The 21,616-nt window shown below is 46.1% G+C and overlaps 1 long non-coding RNA gene across 1 annotated transcript in view; it reads right to left on the bottom strand.

The window, feature by feature from the left end:
* Nucleotides 1–6,411: 6,411 nt before the first annotated feature.
* Nucleotides 6,412–21,616, bottom strand: part of LOC138304454 (uncharacterized) — a 45,466-nt gene continuing 30,261 nt past the window's right edge. The window contains exons 2-3 of the long non-coding RNA XR_011205575.1: nt 20,996–21,060; nt 6,412–7,770 (exon numbers count right to left, since the gene is read on the bottom strand). This is a non-coding gene — a long non-coding RNA (uncharacterized lncRNA). The remainder of the gene's footprint in view (nt 7,771–20,995; nt 21,061–21,616) is intronic.

Genomic DNA, 21,616 nt, shown 5'->3' with positions numbered 1-21,616 from the left:
AATGTAAATATTCTGGCTAGTTGACCAATACTTATCGGAGGCTATTTTGGACATAAATATTTATTGACAATTTTGACATGTCATTGCATTTTTTACGGGGGTTTGGTTGGTGTCACTGTGACTTGTTGCTCTGCATTGGTGTGTACATATTGGGGGGGGGGTTGCATATGTGTGTGCCCGTAACCTTTCGTCCTCCCCCCTCCCGTGTGTCGTAGGTGCTGTACTCACCGTTGACGTCTGCGCCGGAGTTCGTACTCGTGGTAGATGAGCAGGTAGACGAGAGCAGGTATGATGTTCAATTCGGGTTCCATGCTGTCCTCCATACTCGTGGAGTGCGTAGAGGTGAGCGTTTTCACATTCGTAGTCTGTTTCCGCCGTGTTTTTATCGGCGGGGCTCCGGCCCCGGAAAAGGTGGCGGATTGGTGGGTCATGATAGTGTGGGCGGTACATTGTCTGCCGCCTGGCTGTTGGCGGTGACCGCCGCGCTGTTTGTCGGTCCCGCCGTGGCGGTCGGAGTGTTAAAGTGGCGGGCTGTGTTGGCGGTTCCCGCCAGGGTCAGAATTCCATTTTTTGGACCGCCGGCCTGTTGGCGGTTTGGCCGCCGCTTTATCACCGACCGCCAGGGTTAGAATCACCCCCTATGTCCCTACAGTGTCCAAGCACAACCTTAGACATTGTAAGTACACAGTTCCACAGTTCTATAATGGCTACACTGAAATCTGGGAAGTTTGGTATCAAACTTCTCAGCACAATAAATGCACACTGATGCCAGTTTGGGATTTATTGTAAAATACACCCAGAGGGCATCTTAGAGATGCCCCCTGAATATCAGTCCGACTCCTAGTGCTAGGCTGACCAGTTTCTGCCAGCCTGCCACAACCAGACGAATTTCTGGCCACATGGGGAGAGTGCCTTTGTCACTCTGTGGCCAGGAACAAAGCCTGTACTGGGTGGAGGTACTTCTCACCTCACCCTGCAGGAACAGTAACACCTGGCGGTGAACCTCAAAGGCTCATGCCTTTTGTTACAGCACCCCAGCACATCCCAGCTAGTGGAGATGCCTGCCCCTCTGGCCACTGCCCCCACTTTTGGCGGCAAGACAGGAGAGGATAATGAGAAAAAAAGGAGGAGCCACCCACCAGATAGTACAGCCCCTAAGGTGCCCTGAGCTGAAGTGACTCCTGCCTTTAGAAATCCTCCAACTTGAGATTGGAGGATTCCTCCAATAGGAATAGAGATGTGCCCCCCTCCCCTCAGGGAGGAGGCACAAAGAGGGTGTAGCCACCCTCCAGGACAGTAGCCATTGGCTATTGCCCCCCAGACCTAAACATGCCCCTAAATTTAGTATTTAGGGACAACCCTGAACCTAGGAAATCAGATTCCTGCAACCTACACAAAGAAGAAGGACTGCTGACCTGAAAGCCCCACAGAGACAATGGAGACGACAGCTGACTTGGCCCTAGCCCACCAGCTTGTCTCCAGACTCAAAGAACCTGCACAGCGACGCATCCAACAGGGACCAGCGACCTCTGAGAACTCAGAGGACTGCCCTGAACCTGAAGGACCAAGAAACCCCTGAGAACAGCGGCACTGTTCAAAAGCTGCAACATCTTTGCAACTTTAAAGCAAATTTGAAAGAACTCTCCCTTCCCGCCGGAAGCTGGAGACTTCTCACTCTGCACCCGATGCCCCCAGCTCGAGCTCCAGAGAACTAACACCGCAGAGAGGACTCCCAGGCGACGTGAGTACCCTGAGTTGACACCCCTGCAGAGAGGATCCATAGGCTCCCCATGACTACAACTGCTTGGTAACAAGGAACCCGACGCATGGACCAAGCACTGCACCCGCAGCCCCCAGGACCAAAAGGAACCACCTTCCAGTGCAGGAGTGACCAGCAGGCGGCCCTCATCCTAGCCCAGTCGGTGGCTGGCCCACCCTGTGCCCTGCCTGCAATGCCTAAGTGACCCCCGGGTCCCTCCATTGCTCTCAATAGCAAACCCAGCGCCTACTTTGCACAATGCACCCAGCCGCCCCTGTGCCGCTGAGGGTGTCTTTTGTGTGCCTGTTTGTGCCCCCCCAGTGCTCTACAATACCCCCCTGGTCTGCTCCCCGAGGACGCAGGTGCTTACCTGCCAGCAGACCGGAACTGGAGCACCTGTGTTCTCAATAGGCGCCTATATGTTTTGGGCCCTCCTTTGACCTCTGCACCTGACCGGCCCTGTGTTGCTGGTGCAGTGACTTTGGGGTTGCCTTGAACCCCCTACGGTGGGCTGCCTATGCCCAGGAGACTGACTGTGTAAGTGCTTTACGTACCTGCAAAACCTAACCACACTTACCTCCCCCAGGAACTGTTGATTTTTGCAGTGTCGACTTTTAAAATAGCTTTTTGCCATTTTAACTAAAACTGTGTGTAGTACCTTGCATTTTATGTACTTACCTCAAATCTTGAATCTTGTAGTTCTAAAATAAATTAAGAAAATATATTTTTCTATATAAAAACTATTGGCCTGGAGTTAAGTCTTTGAGTGTGTGTTCCTCATTTATTGCCTGTGTGTGTACAACAAATGCTTAACACTACCCTCTGATAAGCCTATTGCTCGACCACACTACCACAAAATGGAGCATTAGTATTATCTAATTTTGCCACTATCAACCTCTAAGGGGAACCCTTGGACTCTGTGCACACTATCTCTCACTTTGAGATAGTATATATAGAGCCAACTTCCTACATAAGGGAAATGGCTTTCTTATGCAGATATTCAGTAATCTACTCTCCAGGAGGGAGGATTCATGTAGGTCTATACCCTTAGGAATGGTGAACTGGAGGCATGGCACACCTGAAAGTAATGGAAATACCTGGAGGATGCCAATGCAAATTCTTCCTGTCGGTCCGGGAGGGAGAGAACCTGGCCCTGCGCCCAGAAGTCCCCTACTTTTAAGATACCGTTGAGGTCCTATTTATTGAATCCGGGGAGAGACCCCCAGGGTGCCTAGCACCATGGAATCCCATAGTCACTATTTCTGCTGCACAATCATGAGGCAGCTGGGGTCTCTCCCCTTTAAGGACGTAGATGGTGGATTGTGTCCAGTTAATTGTGTATTCAGAATACTGTCCAAATTGGGTCACTAAGTGCATTATCTGGTCTAGTGTGTGGGAGGGTTTGCCAGATAGATTCAAATGTCATAAGCATAGAGTGATAGTCTGTCCACCCACAGTGCAGTCCAGTGGAGACCTTGGACCAGTGGATCCAGTCTCACCCAGGCTGCTAGAGGCTCCAGAACCAGGGAAAAGAGCAGAGAAGAGTGCAGGCATCCCTGTAGGGTGCAAAGTCTAAGGGTAAATGACCTGGATCTAGTTCAGTTTACCACCACTTGAGCCAGTTTGGATGCGTACAGAAGGCGCCCCCAGGCTATAAATCAGGGACCAAAACCCAGTCTCTCCTGTACCGCAAATAGGTATGGCCAGTCCACAATGTTGAAGGCCATGCAGGCATCGATTCATAGGACTTCTGTGTCTTCTTGTATTGTATCGACTTGGCTAAGGACACCGTGCAGTTTATATAGATTAAGTGCAGTATTACGGCTGTCATGAAGCCAGATTGCTCCAGGTGGATTAGTTTATGGATTACTGGGATAAGTAGCCAGTATCTCGCCTCGACATTTAGGAGAGATATGGGCCGATAGGAACTTCAGTCATTCTTCGGTTTCCCATCTATGTGAATGAACGCTATTGAGGCCAGCCATTGATCTGGTGGGAGTGGTGCTTGTGTTTAGCTTTCTGCATTTCACAATTCTTTATTAAGCATATAACACAAACAGACTCAGTAGAAAAGGCATATCCAATACATTAAAGTAAAGACACAAGTCATGAATACAGAGTCAAGGCACAGGACCTGGAAGTACAGGGACACATCGTGTACGACTGGTAGGAGCCCATGTCTGGGAGGACGCAGCAGGGAGTAGCCTAATCTGGGGAAGGGGTTACTTGCTAGTGGATGCAGGGTAGATTATGGGGCAAAAAAGTGTAGCTCCCAACGCATTAAGGGGAAGGGATGGGCATACCATGTGGGTATCCATATGGGTATCCTAATTGTAGGGAAGAGGTAGTGTCTGTACCGAAAGTTACAGAGGTGTACGTGGAAAGGGCGCAGTGTGTCAACAGGATGCGGGCAGAAACCTGGATGGGGGAAGAGTAGAGTATGCCTGCTGGACACTAGTGGGGTCCTGTGAGCAATGGTAGTGGCGAGAGAGTAGTGGGACCAATCGAGGGCTTGAGGAGTATCTGGTTACCTTATAACACATTAACAGTGACATGAACGTAGGGGAAAGACCGGTTGGACTGGGCAATGAAAGAGAAGGGAGGACAGAGGAGGAGGGAAGGGAGGGTGAGGAGAGGAAAGAGGTGAGAGGAGAAATAGGAGAGAGAAGGGAGGGGGGATAGTGGATGCCAGCCGGGGAGGGGTGTATAATGGGGGTGGGTATGGCCAGGACATGTGGGAAGCGGGCCAACGGAGGTAGAGGTAAGAACCACCAGGCAACAGTATGCAGTCTTACTCAGTCCCTAGTCTGCTGTAGGAATGGCGCCCAAGTGACTAGAAATGTATCTACATTGTCCTGTAAATTATAAATGGTGCGTTCAAACGTTGCTGTCTGGTACATTGCTCTGAGCCATTCGTCATGGGTAGGGGGAGTCAGGGAGCACCAGTGGTGCAGGACGCAAAGTTTCACCATAGCGAGTGCAGTGTGAAGTAAGCGGGCTTGTGGGCAGGTCAGCGTAGGTATTTTCCCGGTCTTGTGTAAGAAGATCAGGGCGCATGAGAATGGGACCACCTCCCAGTAAGGGGTGATTGAGGGGCAGTCACAGATTACCTGTACCAGATCACAGTGGGCGGCAGGACAGTACCAGCACTGTGCATGGGTTAAGAGACCTGCCGCTCTCAGTTTAGCTGGTGTCCAGTACCAATCATGGAGTGTTTTGAACAAGCAGAATTTCATGCTTGCCTCCCTGTCTCCACGATCACGGGCCTCTAGGAGTTCCGCCCATTCATCCGCGTCAAATTCGGTTTTAAGTTTTGCTTGCCAGGAGATGCTGAGCATGTTTAAGAGGGGGAGGGAAAAGAGATGACGTATCAAGAGCGCATGTAGACCCAACATCAATCCCACGGCAGGGATCCCATACGCACAAATACAATAACACCGGAGAGGGCGACAGGCACCACGGGCGAGGCCCCAGACATTGATTGAGACAGTGCTGTAGTTGTATATATATCCAGGCTTGACAGGAGGGAAGTCCGAATTCTGCCTCCAGGCGGTGAAAGCTTTGAGGCACCCGGCAGTAACGATCTGTCCCAGGTACGTAATGTCTGCGTCACGCCATTCCTTCCAGTCCAGCGTCTGGCTTCATATGCAAAGCCTGATGTTGCCCCAGAGTGGTGCCTGCTCGTGGAGGTGTATGTCCACATCAAATAGGCGATGGGCACGTTGCCAGGATTTCACAGTGGGTTGTACCACCGGGTGAGCAGCCCAGATTTTAGCGTCCCTGCGGGCTATTCAGGAAGCCGCGTTCTACTGGGACCCATTGCAGTGGGTCTACTGTCCCTGGCAGCAAGTAAATAAGTTGCAATAGGTGAAGGGACAATGTGTAGTGCTCCACAGAGGGGTGTACATCTTTTTCAAGTGAGAGGCAATTCTAGTAGCTGTTAATTTGCACAATTGTATCGGGATCCTGTTGGGGCCTAAAGTCTTGCCAGATTTCAAATCCCCGATTGCTCCCACAATATCATCCTCTGATATCTCCTTTTCCAGGGACTTTGTCTTCTGTGGGTAAGATCGGGAGGGGGACATCTATCGAAAGGGCTGCAGATTCCTCCTGCATAGCAGTAACCCCTTGGGAGTAGAGTCTAGCATAATATAGTGTGAAGGCCTCAGCAATGCCCTCCCTGTCACTGATTCAGTTTTCCTTCCCTCCACCCATCTTTTTGCTATCTCTCTTCTGACCAACCAGGTCAAGAGTTTCTGTGTTTTGTACCAGTTTCATAGAGGCAATGCTGTACCGCCTTGTAGTGGGCTTTAGTGCCCCCTTTGCAAAGCCATGATATTCTTGCTGTTTAAGGGCTAGAGTGGGAGTGGTATCTGATTATTCTTGCCCCAATATGCCAGCTTTGAGAGCCAGTACCTCCCTTTGGAGTGTCTCTAATTTGAGCCTTTTTTCCTCTCTTCAAGGAGAGACCCACCCTCTTGATCACTGCTTTGTAGGCGTCCCACAGCGCGGAATCATTGTCCGTGAAGTAGTGCCCTGTCGCCTCCACCATTGCTTCTCTGACTTTCGGTATCTTAAGGTACCATGGATTCAAGATAATGAGCTTGAGCTGTTGCTTCTCGCCCGAGCCGTAGACCATCCACAGGGGGAAATGATATGAAATGTCCCTGGCCAGGTGATAGACCTCTCGCACCTCTGTAAGCTGTTGAGCCGGTGTAATGAAGTAGTCATTACGGGAGAGACTGCTGTGTACTCTGGAGTGAAATGTGAAATGGTCTGAAGTGGAATTGAGGGTACTCCACACATCCTTAAGGCCTTGGGCTGTAAGGAAACCAGCAAATGGAAGGTGGACTGGATTTGTGTATTTGGGGGGATGGTGGTCAATGTTATTGCTTATTGTCGCGTTGAAGCCCCCACCAATATCAGTTCTCCTTCTGAGAGATTACGCAGTAAAGTGGACAGAACTGGGAGCTTGGAGTCGTGCAGGCGTGGTGGGATATATATTGAAAGTATATTGGTGGGTACACCCTCCCAGTGTCCCGAGAGAGCCACATATTGTTCCTGTGTGTCGGGCTCCACCTGTTGTACACATAGTGGGAGCAATTTCCTCACCAGGATACCCACTCCTCTAGAGATAGTGGTACAACCTGCATGCACAATCCTTTTGTATCCCCACCAGTCAAGTGTGCGACATGCATTGCCCAGGAGGTCTCCTGTAGGAGGACCACATCTGGGAAATGTCTTTTTATGTATTGAAGGACCACACCCCACTTGACTCTATCTCCAAGGCCATTGACATTCCAGGAGAGAATACGTAGTGTTACTGTGTTCACTTGTGTGGCCATGATAAGAAATATTCAGCCTGTGTTGGGCGTAATCAGGTGCTTGACTGACTGTAGGGGGGCCCCACTCAGCAGACGTGTAGGAGCAGTATACCTTTGAATTTGTGCACATTAGAATGTACCTTGCCTTAGTGTAAACAATAATTAAAAACAAGTAACCACTGGTATGAAACAAGTCCCTCCACCCTGCCTCCCTGCAATGCGGACTTAGAACTACCCACCACCCCAACTGTACAGAGTGCCTGTAACCCAAACAAAACATAGAACTAGTAGGGAAACGTGGCAAGCACCCATTGGCCCCTACTCAATCCCCAAAACAGGAATGACTTTACCAAGATAATGGTCAGTGTTCTGCTGCCTCATTGTTTCAGCAAAGCCATGAGTGAGCAGTCAAAATGGATAATATAGAACATCTATTTAATGTGCTTAGAATTATCACTGTTCCTGTGGTCTCAGTCTGCAGGTTCAAACCAGTCTTTAGGTGCTTCCTGAGTCTGCTCCTGATGGGTAGGACGGTTGTCTGGGCTGACGGAGTGGCATTTCCCTGTGTTCTCTCCTCTGGAATCCTGTGACAATCCGGTACAGGGCCATCCCCTCAAGATTTCTTAGTTTGTTCATGGTGTCTCATCTCACGACTCCCTGCCATCCCTCCAGCCAATCCCAGAGCTTCTGGAAAGGGAAAAAAAAAGTGTTTTGCCGTTGGCCACCACTCATAACTGTGCTGGAAACAACAGGGAGTATTTGAGATCCTGATCTCTGAGAGTCTTGATCTCTAGAAAACTACAGCAAAGCCTCTGTACAAGAAGAGTGAAGTCAGGGACGAAGGTGATATCTGCTTTGTCAATTTGGAGTGTTACCCAGAATCCTTTGCAAACCTCAAAATTTGACCAAAAAAAACACTTTTTCCTCTCATTTTGGTGACAAAAAGTTCTGGAATCTGAGAGGAGCCACACATTTCCTTCCATCCAGCGTTCCCCCAAGTCTCCCGATAAAAATGGTACCTCACTTGTGTGGGTAGGCCTAGTGCCCACGAAAGGAAATGGCCCAAAACACAACGTGGACACATCACATTTTTTCACAGAAAACAGACGTGTTTTTTACAAAGGGCCTGCCTACCTGTGGATTTTGGCCTCTAGCTCAACCGGCACCTGGGGAAACCTAGCAAACTAGCGCATTTTTGAAAACTAGACACCTATGGGAATCCAAGATGGGGTGACTTGTGGGGCTCTGAACAGGTTCTGTTACCCAGTATCCTTTGCAAACCTCAAAATTTGACCAAAAAAACACTTTTTCCTCTCATTTCGGTGACAGAAAGTGACAAGAGACACTTCACAAACATGTACCATTTTCAATTGGGCTGAGATACCTAATTTATTTTAGGTGGTATGTTTGTTGCACTGCATCTAGATATTGTTTGGCTATGTTAGAGAGTTGGGTCTGTTGGCTGGCAGTAAGATTATTGATACTAATGGTTGGTATGCCAGTTTTCTCATAGCCCATTAAACTGTCATGTAATAATCTGTTTGATTGACTTTTCTTTGCAGAGAATCATTATTATATATCACAAATTACATCATGTATCAAGTCCATCCTATCCTTTTGCTGCAGAGGATAATCATTGCAAACACTTTAATGTTCATTTGACTTGAGCATAGTCTGGGAGTTGGCTTGTATTATTTTTGTCTAGATTCATTATTTTTAACAGCATATAAACATAACCTGAACTGCTGCATTCCTAAGGACCCCAAACCCCTATCTCCCCTTTCAGCATTGCAATGCTTCCTAATCAGCACTTTATGTTATATTAGGTATCCTAATATTATGTTACTTCAGTGGGCCCCATCTTAGGACGATGGAATTCTTTCTGTAAACATGCAGGCTTAATGAAAGAATCTGCAACTGGTGGGTTTTACGTATCTGCCCAGTAATGTTTTGATCCACTGAATGGGCACCTTTTCACTTTGCTCTTATGGAGCACTTGATTTTTAGATTCAATGATGTATTGTCATGAAACATGCTACATAGCTTTTATTCAATAATTGCTTAGTCTAGGACTACATGATTTTGAGTTTAATTTATTTCAGATTGTGTTGATTAGATGAGCGTTTGTGCAACTAATCTTATTGATTCTCTACATAATCCCAACCGACAAAACCATTGTACAGTTTGATACCCAGGTTCTGAGGTTTATCCCATTGTCATTTATTGCTTTCTTGGGACAAAGCAGTTCCCCACTTGGAGAAGTACAAATTCTCAAGTTAATATCGTAAATGCATATTATTCCCTCTATTATTAACTTCGTTGTTCAAATACAGCAGACAGGACTCGTCCCACGAATGTTCTACATGTAGGGCTATGGTCTCATTTTTGGTCCATCGTTCGAAACCCTACTTCCATTTATTTCTTAAAGGGCAGTTGTGGCTTTCCACTGTGTCGCTATCGCCCTTTAGCTAAAATGGTCGCTATCTTGAGGAACCTATTACTTGCCTTCTTCTTTTTGGGGCATAAAAGGCCTAGTAGTGTTGCGTAGGCTCTCATTTTTCTAATGAGACTACTGGATCTTGAGCAGCAAGATCATCCACAGTGTGGGAGACTGAGTCCAACCCACACTGGGTGACACCTGTCACTCTAAATCCGGGTTTTGCTCCGGCTAACTAGCAGTGCCTCATCCCTACCAGAAGATAGGGATGATTGGGCAGCCAAGCGCATGACATATTAGGCTTCTCAGGGAAGTCGTGGTCACTCAGGTCACACCCGGTTCTCTCATTCACAATACAGTCTCATATATAAATTCTCATATATAAATGACAGACAGAAGCAGTACATGTTTCAATGAAATGTTTAATAAAATGACTGCATCTTAGATAGCAAAGCGTGAGCTGCAATAACCAGGACGACACAAAATGACAGTATTAAAATGGTGACAAGAAGAGTGAAGCATAAGAATAACGCTATCATGTTGTCACTAGGATTTATGGACTACTTCCTACCTAAGTCATAATCTGAGCACAGCATGTTAAGCTCTAATTCTGCCCTTCAGGTTCCCCCGGGAGGACATCAACCCTCACACCTGAGCAAAGGCCTGTAGTCTGCGTTAGCATCTGTAACGAAGCATTTAGCAATCAGCATACAGTTGTGGTTCCCTGGCTGGAATCTCCCTCTAACGTGTAATGGGACTAGGAAGTGTTTTTATAATAACACAACTGATGTCCCTACATAAGGATGTGTATTTTCTACTAATGTTGGAGACTAAACTTCTACCATGTTCACCGGCAATGTACCAAACTGTAGCCTTGAATGAAGCACAGAGTGATTAAGAATGTCTTGTTTGAGAAGACAGTGCTGAACTAAGCAAAAACAGTTAGATAGATGAAAATAAAACAAGACTGTAAAACTGGTTATTGTAAAAATAACAATGCGAAGCCGAATAAAATATATCTAGGTTAAAGTGCACAGCGGCCTAATGTGTCAAACTAACGTGCATGGAGCTATTTCTAAAATGGCTACACAACAGTAGACAGCTTTCAATTGTAAGCAAGCCTGTACTATCCAGTGTCCTACCCAGGGTTTCTGTGATCTTTAACCAGAAGTAGCTGATAATAGGGCAATTACAGATCACATAGAAGAATTCTGCACTATGGTTGTTGCACCTAGGGCATTTTAAAGTGCCAGTGCTTGCGTTTTTATTGATCCTATGAGTTATCAAGTAGGTTGTGTGGCAGCAGTCGATTTTTATATATTGAAGTTTAGAGTCTCTTGTCACTTTGTGTGCATTTGAGTGTTCTGTTCCATTGTCAATCATGTAATCCTCTTCCCAGATTTCTCTCCCATGTGATCTTTAAGCTTAGTAACTCGCAGCCTGTCATAATCATAATAGCCCTACAGAACCAGGAATCAGTCGGAGCCATTCCCTTTTTTTAATAGGAGCAGCAAAACCATATGTTTGCGGTTCAGACGAATTAGTGACCCACTTATTTCACGGTGTTCTTGTAACAGCACCATATGTCAAGAATTGGTTGGCTGGTAAGCTATACACTTTAGAGTCTCTTGGGTCTTCAGCTCGCCCACCTCCTAACACTCATCTGCGATATTCAAGCCCACCTTGGTCAAGGATGCCATTTTTCTGGCAGTAAAGTATCCCTGTGTACTAGGGTGATCCACCAGTGATATGGTTGGTGCTTGTGATATCAGTCTTGTGCTTCTTTTCCACACTGCTATTTTAAGCAACCTAGGTTAATGTTGCATTGTATATTTGCCTCCCATAATTCCTGCTACCAGGTCTCTCTTTTCTTGGTATACCTCCAAACTACTTTAAGCCGTTTTCCATTCTCCACCACTTGTATCTGGGCCACTAAGTAATATAATTCAATGACAGAAGCCCTGGGGCTCCCCTTTAGGACTGACAACTGTAAGACCTCACAGATACCTTAGGCCTGTCTTTTCCTCAGGTTGATTTTTTTTAATAGTGTACCTAGTCCCCCAAACCACTTTTTTGGTATCCATCCCAGAATATTAACAAAATAATAAGAGTCTATGGAACATAACCATTTTAGCCAATTTTATTCAGCCCATGACTTACAGTTGTAGTGTCTTCCAAAATCCATCACTTCCCGTGATGTCCCAGCTTTTAGATAATCCTCCGAGTGATATACTCATCTCCCTAAGTACCAGAATGTGTGCTGTTCCCTTGTGAAATTCCTGACTATTAGTTGTTGCAGCCTGACTGGCAAATCCATAGCCACACATGCCTTAGATCAGTTTGACGTGAGGCCTGATTTTTCTCCAAAGGTTTGTATAATTTTGCCCAATCCTTTGCTACATTCTTCAACAACAGAATCATGTTATTTTCATATAATAAGACGACAAGCCTCGCCCATTACATTGTTGCCTACTTGGAAGATAGATATGGAGAGTCTGAGTAAGTTGTATATTTTATTCATCCTGTGCTTGGTAGAATGATATAATTTACTAATGCAGGTCCTCTGGAAATCTGTGTTTGGCCTCATGGGCCAGGTTGAAATCACAGCGGCTCCACTCAGTCTTTTATCCTTCCGGGGTTGATAAGATGAATACTACTGAGTTGGTTAACAATAAACACCTGTTATTCAGCCCCAAAACGCCACTAGGGATGAACGGGTGCTTCACAAATAATACACATCATACTGGTGGATTTACTCATTGTGTAAGGGAGTCCAGGGCCCTACATTTCCATGGGGGTCATGGACAGCCTTGAGGAGAGACGAGTCAGCGATCTAGATGGCTCTAAATGGCTAAATCGCAAGTCGAACCATCCAACATTTAAATAGACCACAATTGTCATAAAAATATGATAAAGACTTTAACATGAAAAAAAAGTATTTTCAACATTTATGAGTGTCTCGAGTACATACAGTTATATCACTAAATTGAGTGACATCGATTGAAAGTAATATATGTTTTAAACATCAAGCATTCAACACTACCCTATACCCTGACAAAGTTTCGGAGAGTTACCCAAAATGTGTCTGTTAGTTATGTTCTCTGTTAATAGTCTATATTGTTGTCACTGTGAAACTAAATTGTTTTATGTTAACCATACATGGGTTTTTGTAGAGCGCAGATCCTCTTCTAAACTACTTCTAAATGATCTCAGACTAGATGCTTAAGGAAAATGATACATAATGAAGCACCTCTGTAGGCTGTGGATCAGTTTGTTGAAGTGAGGAAGCCAGGTCTTGAGTCCAGGTCGTGCAGAGACTGTTTAGCTACATCCTTCTCTCTTCCTATTAACACCAAAAGCCAGAGCTTTGTGTTCAGTTATTCAAGTGCAGATAATCAGTTAGTGTTAGTATATAGATTTCAACAAATATACTTTACATATACATACTTTTACTTATACCTTAAATCAAACTGGTACTATATACACTACATACATGGGGGTAGTCATGAGAATTGAAGGTTTGATTTCCTGTTTGGAATGTTTCCACAGACACTGATGATCAACACAGTGACAGAATATGCCTGTCTGAGCAAAGTCTGTGGGGGCTCCGAGATCTCCTTGGTTGTGTTAGGGAAACACAAGGGAATATGAGGGGCATAAGAGGATACAACAATTGGGGAACGGGAACACACACGAAGACGAGGGGAGACACTGATGTCGGAGACTGAGGGGGACATTTGCCCAATACAGACGTAGGGACATGTAGATACAAACTGATATGGCTAGGGCAAACACATGGAGGCACGGACAAGGGTGGAATCGGAAAAACACTGTGGAAAGTCATAAAGGCACGGGCAGAGGGAGACAAGGACCGCCAAAGACATATAGAAATACTGGAAGACGTTAGTCGGAAGAGATACTGAGAATCCCAGACTTTAGGTAATACTAGGAGAGACAGAGCCACCAGGCGACACTGGCATGGGGATGCCTCGACACTGAGACAGACACAAAGATACAGAAAAACATAGACAATCCATCCCTCAAAACAGAACCTGGCCTGCATGAAGCTCCACGCACATGGACACATGGAATAAATGCGCTATGATGGCGCGATCAAAGAACCACATATTAAATTGTTCCTGTTGGTTTGGAATATAAGCCTGCTTCTCTGACTCTGCCATGTGGAAGCTCTATGTGTTGTAAAAAGTGATCTCCACAAAGTCACGCATGTCAGAATATCATAAAACACCATAACATACACAATGGAAACATCTTAGTGGCACGGAAAGTCAGCGAAGTATTGCCAGAATAAACACATGGGGCTTGTAGCCTGGATAAAGGCTCCCCTCTGGTGGGCTTTTATAGGTATTGCAAGTTCTTCCCATAGTTCTGGGGACTTCTTGGTTGGGGGTGGGGGCGATTTAGGTCTCGTTTGTTAGGCAGGTGGTTGTGAAAGACCTTTTGTGTGCTTCCCAAAACAACATAAAGCATGTTAGTGCTTAGGAAATGATGTAACCGCCATTGGTCCTTTTTTAGGGTCGAGCCTGCAATAGCTTGCGCTAGTGCATTCGTCTACTTGAAAGACACTGTGGTAAACAAAGAAGGGCTTGGGGCCCGCATGTTGTTTATCAGTTGTTGGGTTGCGTGGAACTCTTTCTTACAGCCTCATAATTGGTCATTGAAGGCATATTATCATTTCCATTCCTATATGTAGAGCAGGGACCAAGTACTGATTGATTCAACTTAATCAGTGCCCATCCGCTGCTCCTGACGTGATTGAGGTTCTATTTTGTTCTTTTTAACTTCTAGTGCCCTGCAAACAGAAGGCGTGTGACTGGCAGAAATGTGGCCATCAGGACAAACAAAACTGCAAAGTTTTATTTCTATAGTTAACTCTTTTATTTTAGGTTGCCAAGTCTTCTGCCCCATTCCAACCCAGAACAGTCTGTCCCTACTCCAATCAAAAACAATTTGCCCCTCTCCGATTCAAAACAATCTGCCTCTACTCCAACCTGTCCCACTCCAATCCAACACAATCTGCACCATTCCAGTCCAAAACAGTATGCCCCAGTCCAATCTTCACAACTCCAATCAGAAACAATTTGCCCCACTACAATCTGCCCACTCCAATCCAAAACCATCTGCCCCAACCCAATCCAAAAATATTTGCCCAACTCCAATAAAAAAACAATCCACCCCACTCCAATCCAAACAAGTTGTTCCACTCAAATCCAATCTGCCCCACTCCAATCCAAAACAGTCTGCCCTACTCCAAGCAAAAAGAATCCGCTGCACTCCAATTCAAAACAATCTGCCCCACTCCAGTCTGTCCCACTCCAACCTGTTCCACTCCAATCCACTCCAATCTGCTCCACTCCAGTCCGCCCCACTCCAATCCACCCATCAAATCTGTCCCACTCCAATCTGCACCACTCCAAAACAATCTGCCCCACTCCAATTCAAAACAATCAGCCCCACTACAATCTAAAGCTTTCTGCTCCACTCCAAAACAATCTGCCCCACTCCAATCTGCCACCTTCTAGTTCAAAACAATCCTCCCCATTTACCAATGTAATCCACCCCACTTCATCCCAATTCACCACAATCCAACCGATTTCAATCCAGGCCACCCTACACCAATTGAATCTACCCCACTCCAATCCATTCTACCTCACTCCAACTCAATCCACCTCCCAAAATCCAATCCCCCACTCCACTCCAAGCCAATCCACCACAACCCACCCCATTCCAATCCAAAACAATCTGCCCTGCTCCGAACTCTGCCACACCAATTTGCCCCACTCCAATTTGCCGCACTCCAATCCAAAACAATCTACCCCACTTAAATACAAAACAATTTGCACCACTTCATTCTGCCCCACTCCAGTTCAAAACAGTTGTCCCACTCCAATCCAAAACAATCTGTTCTCCTCCAATCCACAACAATTTGCCCCACCCCAATCCAAAACAATCTTCCCCACTTCAATCCAGGACAATCTTCTCCACTCCAGTCTGCCCCATTCCAATCCAAAGCAGTCTGCCCCACTCCAATCTCCCTCACTCCAATCCAAAACAATCTGCCCTACTTCAATCCAAAACAATCTACCCCACTCCAATCTGCCCCACTCCAATCCCCAACAATCTGCCCCACTCCAACCCAAAACAGTCTGCTCCACTCCAATCCAAAAGAATCAGACCCACTCCAATCCAAAATAATCTGCCCCATTTCAATCCAAACCAAACTGTACCACTCCAATCTGCCACACTCCAATTCAAAACAATCTGCCCTATTCCAATCTGCCCCACTACAAGCCACTTCACCCCAATCCACCCAACTCCATCCCAATTCACCCAACTCTAATCCACCACAATCAACGCCATTTGAATCCTATCCACCCCACACCAATCCAATCCAACCCACACCAATCCCTTTCAACACAAATCCATCCCAATCCAATCTATCCCTCTCCAATCCAATCCTCATCACCTAAATCCAGTCCACATCACCCGAATCCAAAATAATCTGCCCCACTCCAGTCCAAAACAATCTGCTCCACTCCAGCCCAAAACAATCTGCCCACTCCAAAAACAATCTGCCTTACTAAGTTCTACTCCACTCCAATCCAAACCAGTCTGACCCACTCCAATCTGCCCCACTCAAATCCACCCACTATAATCCACCCCACTCCAATCCAACCCACCCCACTGCCTTCCAGCCAACTCCACAAAATCCAGTCTACCTCAACCCAATCCACTCTACTCCAGTTCATCCCAATCTATTCTACTCCAGTCCAATCGAACTAACACTAGCCCATTCCAAAACATTCCAGTCCAATCCCCCTCACCAATCCAACCCAGTCCAGTTCAATCCACCTCACCCCATTAAAATCCAACCCAGCCCACTCCATTCCAACCCAGCACAATTCAATTTAACCCAGCCCACTCCAATCCAATCCACTCCAATCCACCAACACCACTCCAATCCATCACATGCCAATCCAATCCACCATAATACACCCTACTCTAGACCAATTCAGTCTACCTTAATCCACCTCACTCTAATCCACCCCACTGCAAACCACATTAATCCACCCACTCCAATCCATTCCACACCAATCCATTTCACCAACTACAATCCACCCCACGCCTATCCAATCTACCCAACTCTAATCCAATCCACCTCACTCCAATCTGTCGGAGGACATATGATCATGCCCAGGATTTCTGGATACTATACTCTCTGTGACCAATCTGGAGCCAGTAGGATGACCTGGGCCCGGTTGGTCCTGATCTTCTTGAGAACTGGCTGAAGTGGCACCAGCAGAAAGGCATACGAGTGTCCAGCGCTCCACCCGAGGCGGAATGCATTTCTGACTGAGCGACACCTTGGGAACTCCTGCAAGCTTCCTGTAAGCTAGTGGTCTTGATACTTTCCCAGAAGCAGGGCACCTCTCACCCCTCTGGGCCAGCCACACAGGAATCCACTTCCTACACCATGATGATTTGTAGGGTGGCCAATGTACTTGATCTCCAGCCTCCCACTTTGGAAGTTACGACTAATGTACTGACAGAAGTCCTCTAACCGGGGCAAACAACTTCTAAGCCCCTTCCTCCATTTAAGAAGGCACTAACGGACACCTTGTTGTGGGCTTGGCCACACCTTGTTCTGGCCGTTATGCTGTTGAGACTGAGTTGCCCTCCATTGCCAAGCCCAAGGGGCCTCTCAGTCTACCGTTACCCCTGCAGCCCGACTTGACAAATCTCTTTAATGTGGTCTTACAGGACCACAGCCAACAGGTTGGATGCAGAATTGACCTATTCTACCAAGATTGGAAGAAAATAACTTCAGACAGGTGGATTCTACAGTTTGTTCACATGGACTACGGTTTACCGTTCCTTTCTTTTCCACAGTTCCTCCCACTGTCTCCCCAGACTGACTGAGGACCATCTCTCCATTTTGCATCAGGAAGTGCAAGTCATTTTGGTCGAAAGGCCTACTGAGAGGTGCATGCACCAGGAGTAGGTCATGATTGTTATTCCCGCTGCTTTCTGATGCCCTGTAAAGATTGAGGCCTGTGTCCTATTTTAGACCTCAGCCATCACAATGCCTTCCTCTGGAAGGAGAAATTCAAATTGCTAACCTTAGCCGTGGTCTTGTCTGCCCTCGACCCTGGAGAATGGATGGTGGCGTGGGGTTGGCAGGACATCTATTTCTATATACCCATCCAGCTGGCCAGTCAGCGCTACTTGCAGTTTGTGGGGAAACAGCAGCATTTTCAGTTTGCTGTGCTCTCCTTTAGTCTCTCCAGTGCCCCTTGGGTGTTCACAAAAATGATGGTGGTGTTTGCAGTTTACCTTATGAGGACAGGCCTGCTAGTCTTCAACCTTGATGACTGGCTGTTGAGGGCAGGTTCATCTCAGGCAGTCGTCAGCCACCTCCAGACTATGACGACCTCCTGCAAATCCTGCCATCTTTGGGGTTCACTATCAAAATGCCAAAGTCACACCTGACTGACTCCTTCTCTGATGCTGTCTTTCATCTGAGCTATTCTGGACATGGTTAAGTTTTGTGCCTTTCCTACTCTGAAAGACAGTCAAGGACATTCAGGCTATGATCACAGTCTTTCAGCCTTGATCCTGGCTTTTAGTGAGATTGACTCTGAGGCTAAAGGGGCTGATGGCCTTCTCCATCCTGCTGGTTGATTATACCAGATGAGATATGCAAGCTCTGCAGTGGGATCTGAAGCCCCACTGGGTCCAACATCAAGGGGACTTCTCTGACCACATTAATATTTTGGAGGAAACTGTGAAGGCCTGCAGTGGTGGTTGCTGAAACGTGATTGGGTCAGCAACAGAACCCTCTCTCTACACCACCTAGAACTGACAGAGGTGACTGATACCTCGCTTCTAGGTTGGGGTGCCCATCGGGGAGAGGTGAAAATCAGAGGAATCAGGTCTCCGTGGAGTCCCTGCTCTGCATCAACCTTCTGGAACTAGGGGGTCATCTGCTTGGTGCTGAAAGCATTCCTTCCATCTATCGAACGGAGACTGATTGAGTTGCTCACAGGTAACATCTCCACCATGTGATATTGCATTAAAAAGGCAAGGTGGGGTCTGAGACCCTGTGCCATTAGGCTCTGAGCCCCTGGAAATGGCTGGACCACTAGGGAATTTTCCTGGTGGCGAACCGCCTGGTGGGGTCTTTGAAAGCCAGGGTGGATGAACTCAGCCCTCTGTGCCTAGCGGATCATGAGTGACAATTACACCCAGAGGTGGTGCAAGGCCTCTTCCATGAATATGGAGAACCTTGGCTCTATCTATTGCCCATCACGAGAACATTCAGTAGGGATACCTGTGTTCAAATAATGATTAAGTGGGGGTCCGTAGAAGTAAAAAGGCCAAGAACTGCCTTAGTCAGTAGTATTCCTAGACAAATATCCACAAACATCTACATTCCCTACTCAGTGGCTGACCACGATTTGAGCCTGCAGTGGGATTTCTTCAGCTCACACGCATGTCTGCAAATGCACCTTTTAGGAAACAGCACAATTCGCTTGAGACCATGCTGCTTCTTATCCAAAGGAACTTTTTAAGGCAAGAGTTCATAGGGCCAGGTTGAGATATGGCCCTTGGGGAGGTTGCTATGCAGAGTGGAGGGAAGGCCTCTGGGTGGTTAGAGTATGAGTTAGGGTTTGGTGTGGGTGCGGGACAGGCATTCCCACCAAAAGTGCGCTGATGACTGTTCTCAGTAAAATGTCCTGGAACTGAGTGTAGCTGGCGGTAACTGGGTACAGGAACTATGCTGCTGAAAGAAAGCAAACAAAAGGTGTCCAAAGGAGAGGCTCAGGTTTTTTCACCTAGACAGCCTTCATCTGAGCAACTCCTTAGGACAGCATAAAGGTAGATGGTGTGGTGCTGGCCATTCAAACCGGAGGTAAATTATTGTTAATGAACATGCTAAAGGACCTACATGCATTAACATGACCACATGATGCCAGTGATGGTAAGCCAGTTAAAGGAAGTAACTGCCAAAAATGTAGGCTACTAAAAAGAGAGCGCAATATGCTGTGCAGAGAGTGGTGAACTAACCTTGGAACCCCCCAAAAAATCAAGGTAATTCAATATGACAATTTGAGGCTTTCAAATACTGCACCAGATCTTCCCCGGTCTATATGTAGAAATATTGAATGAAGTTGAACACCTTGAAAATCTATCAAGGGGAGCATGAACAAGAATACATAGGTATGCACCAACATTGAAGGGAAAGTGTGTCCACCACAGTGCTTCACCTCCTGAAAACGTGTGGGGGTTCGTACTGCGAGTACAATTATTGCAAATGAAGGCAGACTACCACAAAGAGAAGCAGTAACTCTTATGGCAACTAAAACAATAGATCTGTCCTTCAGCGGTTGCAAAATTTCATTTTGTCCTTACATGAGCTGCAGCAGAAATTCCAGGCCTTCAAGATTGAATTTCCAAATGGTAAGATTACAGAATCGTAGGTGCATCAGGTCATCCTCCAAATGACAGTTGGAGAACAAATCCAGTTTTTGACGTAGCCACTATCAGCTTGCTGTTTTCTGAAAGCTAATAAGGAGTGTCAGTCTGTTCCAGCCAATGGAGCCACCAGTGCTTGAATCTTCCTATCAGTGACATTTGACTGGTGTGACCATGAGCTTAGATTGATGCCGAGGTTACTGATATTAAAACAGTATGGGCCTGAATTAGATTTTGGGTGAGGGAATACTCCGTCACAAACGTGCCGGATATCCCGTCTGCCGTATTACGATCCCCATACAAGATATTGGGATCATAACACAGCGGACGGGATATCCGTCATGTCTGTGTGTATTTCCACTGCCAAGATCTAAATCAGGCCCTAAGTTTTTAGTATTTTCCAACTACTGTGCCAGGATTCCCTCCCAATTCTGCTTTCTTCCTCTTTATTCTTGCCCTACTGCTCCGTGGGGATGAGAAACTCCCACCCTCTGTCTTTTTTTTCAAGAGTTTTCCAGCATTTTTAAAAGCAATATGAGCAAAAGCATCCCCCCCAGACACTATGGGCCTGATTCACAAAATGCACTTTGTATTATGTGTTGTAGTACTAAAGTAGTGCTATAAACCTTACTACAAATTGCTATTCACAAACTCAACTTTTGTAGTAACTTACGCTTTTTAGTGAGTTTACTACTTTTTGGTACTCACAAATTACACTTTTGTTGTAATTGACACCTTTGGTGTAAGTCCCCGTCTCCATTTTTGTCTATGAGAGCAAGTTGCAGTCCCAGTGACTGGCCATGTATATTGCTGGATTTACTAAAATAGTGTAAGTTACTACAAAAGTGCAATTTGTGCATACCGAAAAGTAGTAAACTTATTCAAATGTGTAAACTTACTTAATAGTGTAAGTTACATTTGTGAATCATGCCCTTCATCTTGAGTAGATTGGTATGAAACAAACTTAATAAATCTTACCTCAGTTGGGAGTTTCAAAGCATCAAGCAATCATTACACATAGAATCCATCCTTTATAGGAGTACCTGTTTATGAAAGAAATAACCTTTGTGTGACTGAAACAAAAGCACAACTAAACAAATGTAGTGCAGCAGCTTGGACAAAATATACATGCAGTAAAAATGAACTTGCAAATATTTTAAATATGGTGCATACAGTATAGCCTGCAGCAAGATTTCTTTCATCATTCCTTAGGCAAGAAACATAAACATGTCATTCTATATCACAGGCAGAGGTGCATCAATGAGATCTGTGCAGAGTTTTGTGAGATGGGCAGTGGTGAGGAGTTAATCATGAGGCGTTCCATCCAGAGCCGTATTGGACAATTAAGCTGGGTTTAGCACATGGCTTCATAACAAGGTAATATGAGAGTCACAAATCAAATATATTTCCAATATTACAATCTAGATACATTGACAGATGCTGGACACAAGTAATCAATGACAATTCAACTACAGCATGAGGAACAACATTAGTGAGAGTTCAACCAGAACAATATTTTCAGACACTTTGACAAGATGAGCAGCAACCACCGCAGTGCGAAGGCATGGAGTAGCCGTGGCCCATCCTTTGGGACACGCC

The sequence above is a fragment of the Pleurodeles waltl genome, chromosome 7 (assembly GCF_031143425.1).
Source record: "Pleurodeles waltl isolate 20211129_DDA chromosome 7, aPleWal1.hap1.20221129, whole genome shotgun sequence".
NCBI classification, from domain to species: domain Eukaryota; kingdom Metazoa; phylum Chordata; class Amphibia; order Caudata; family Salamandridae; genus Pleurodeles; species Pleurodeles waltl.
This window is presented reverse-complemented; position numbering and strand designations above follow the sequence as displayed.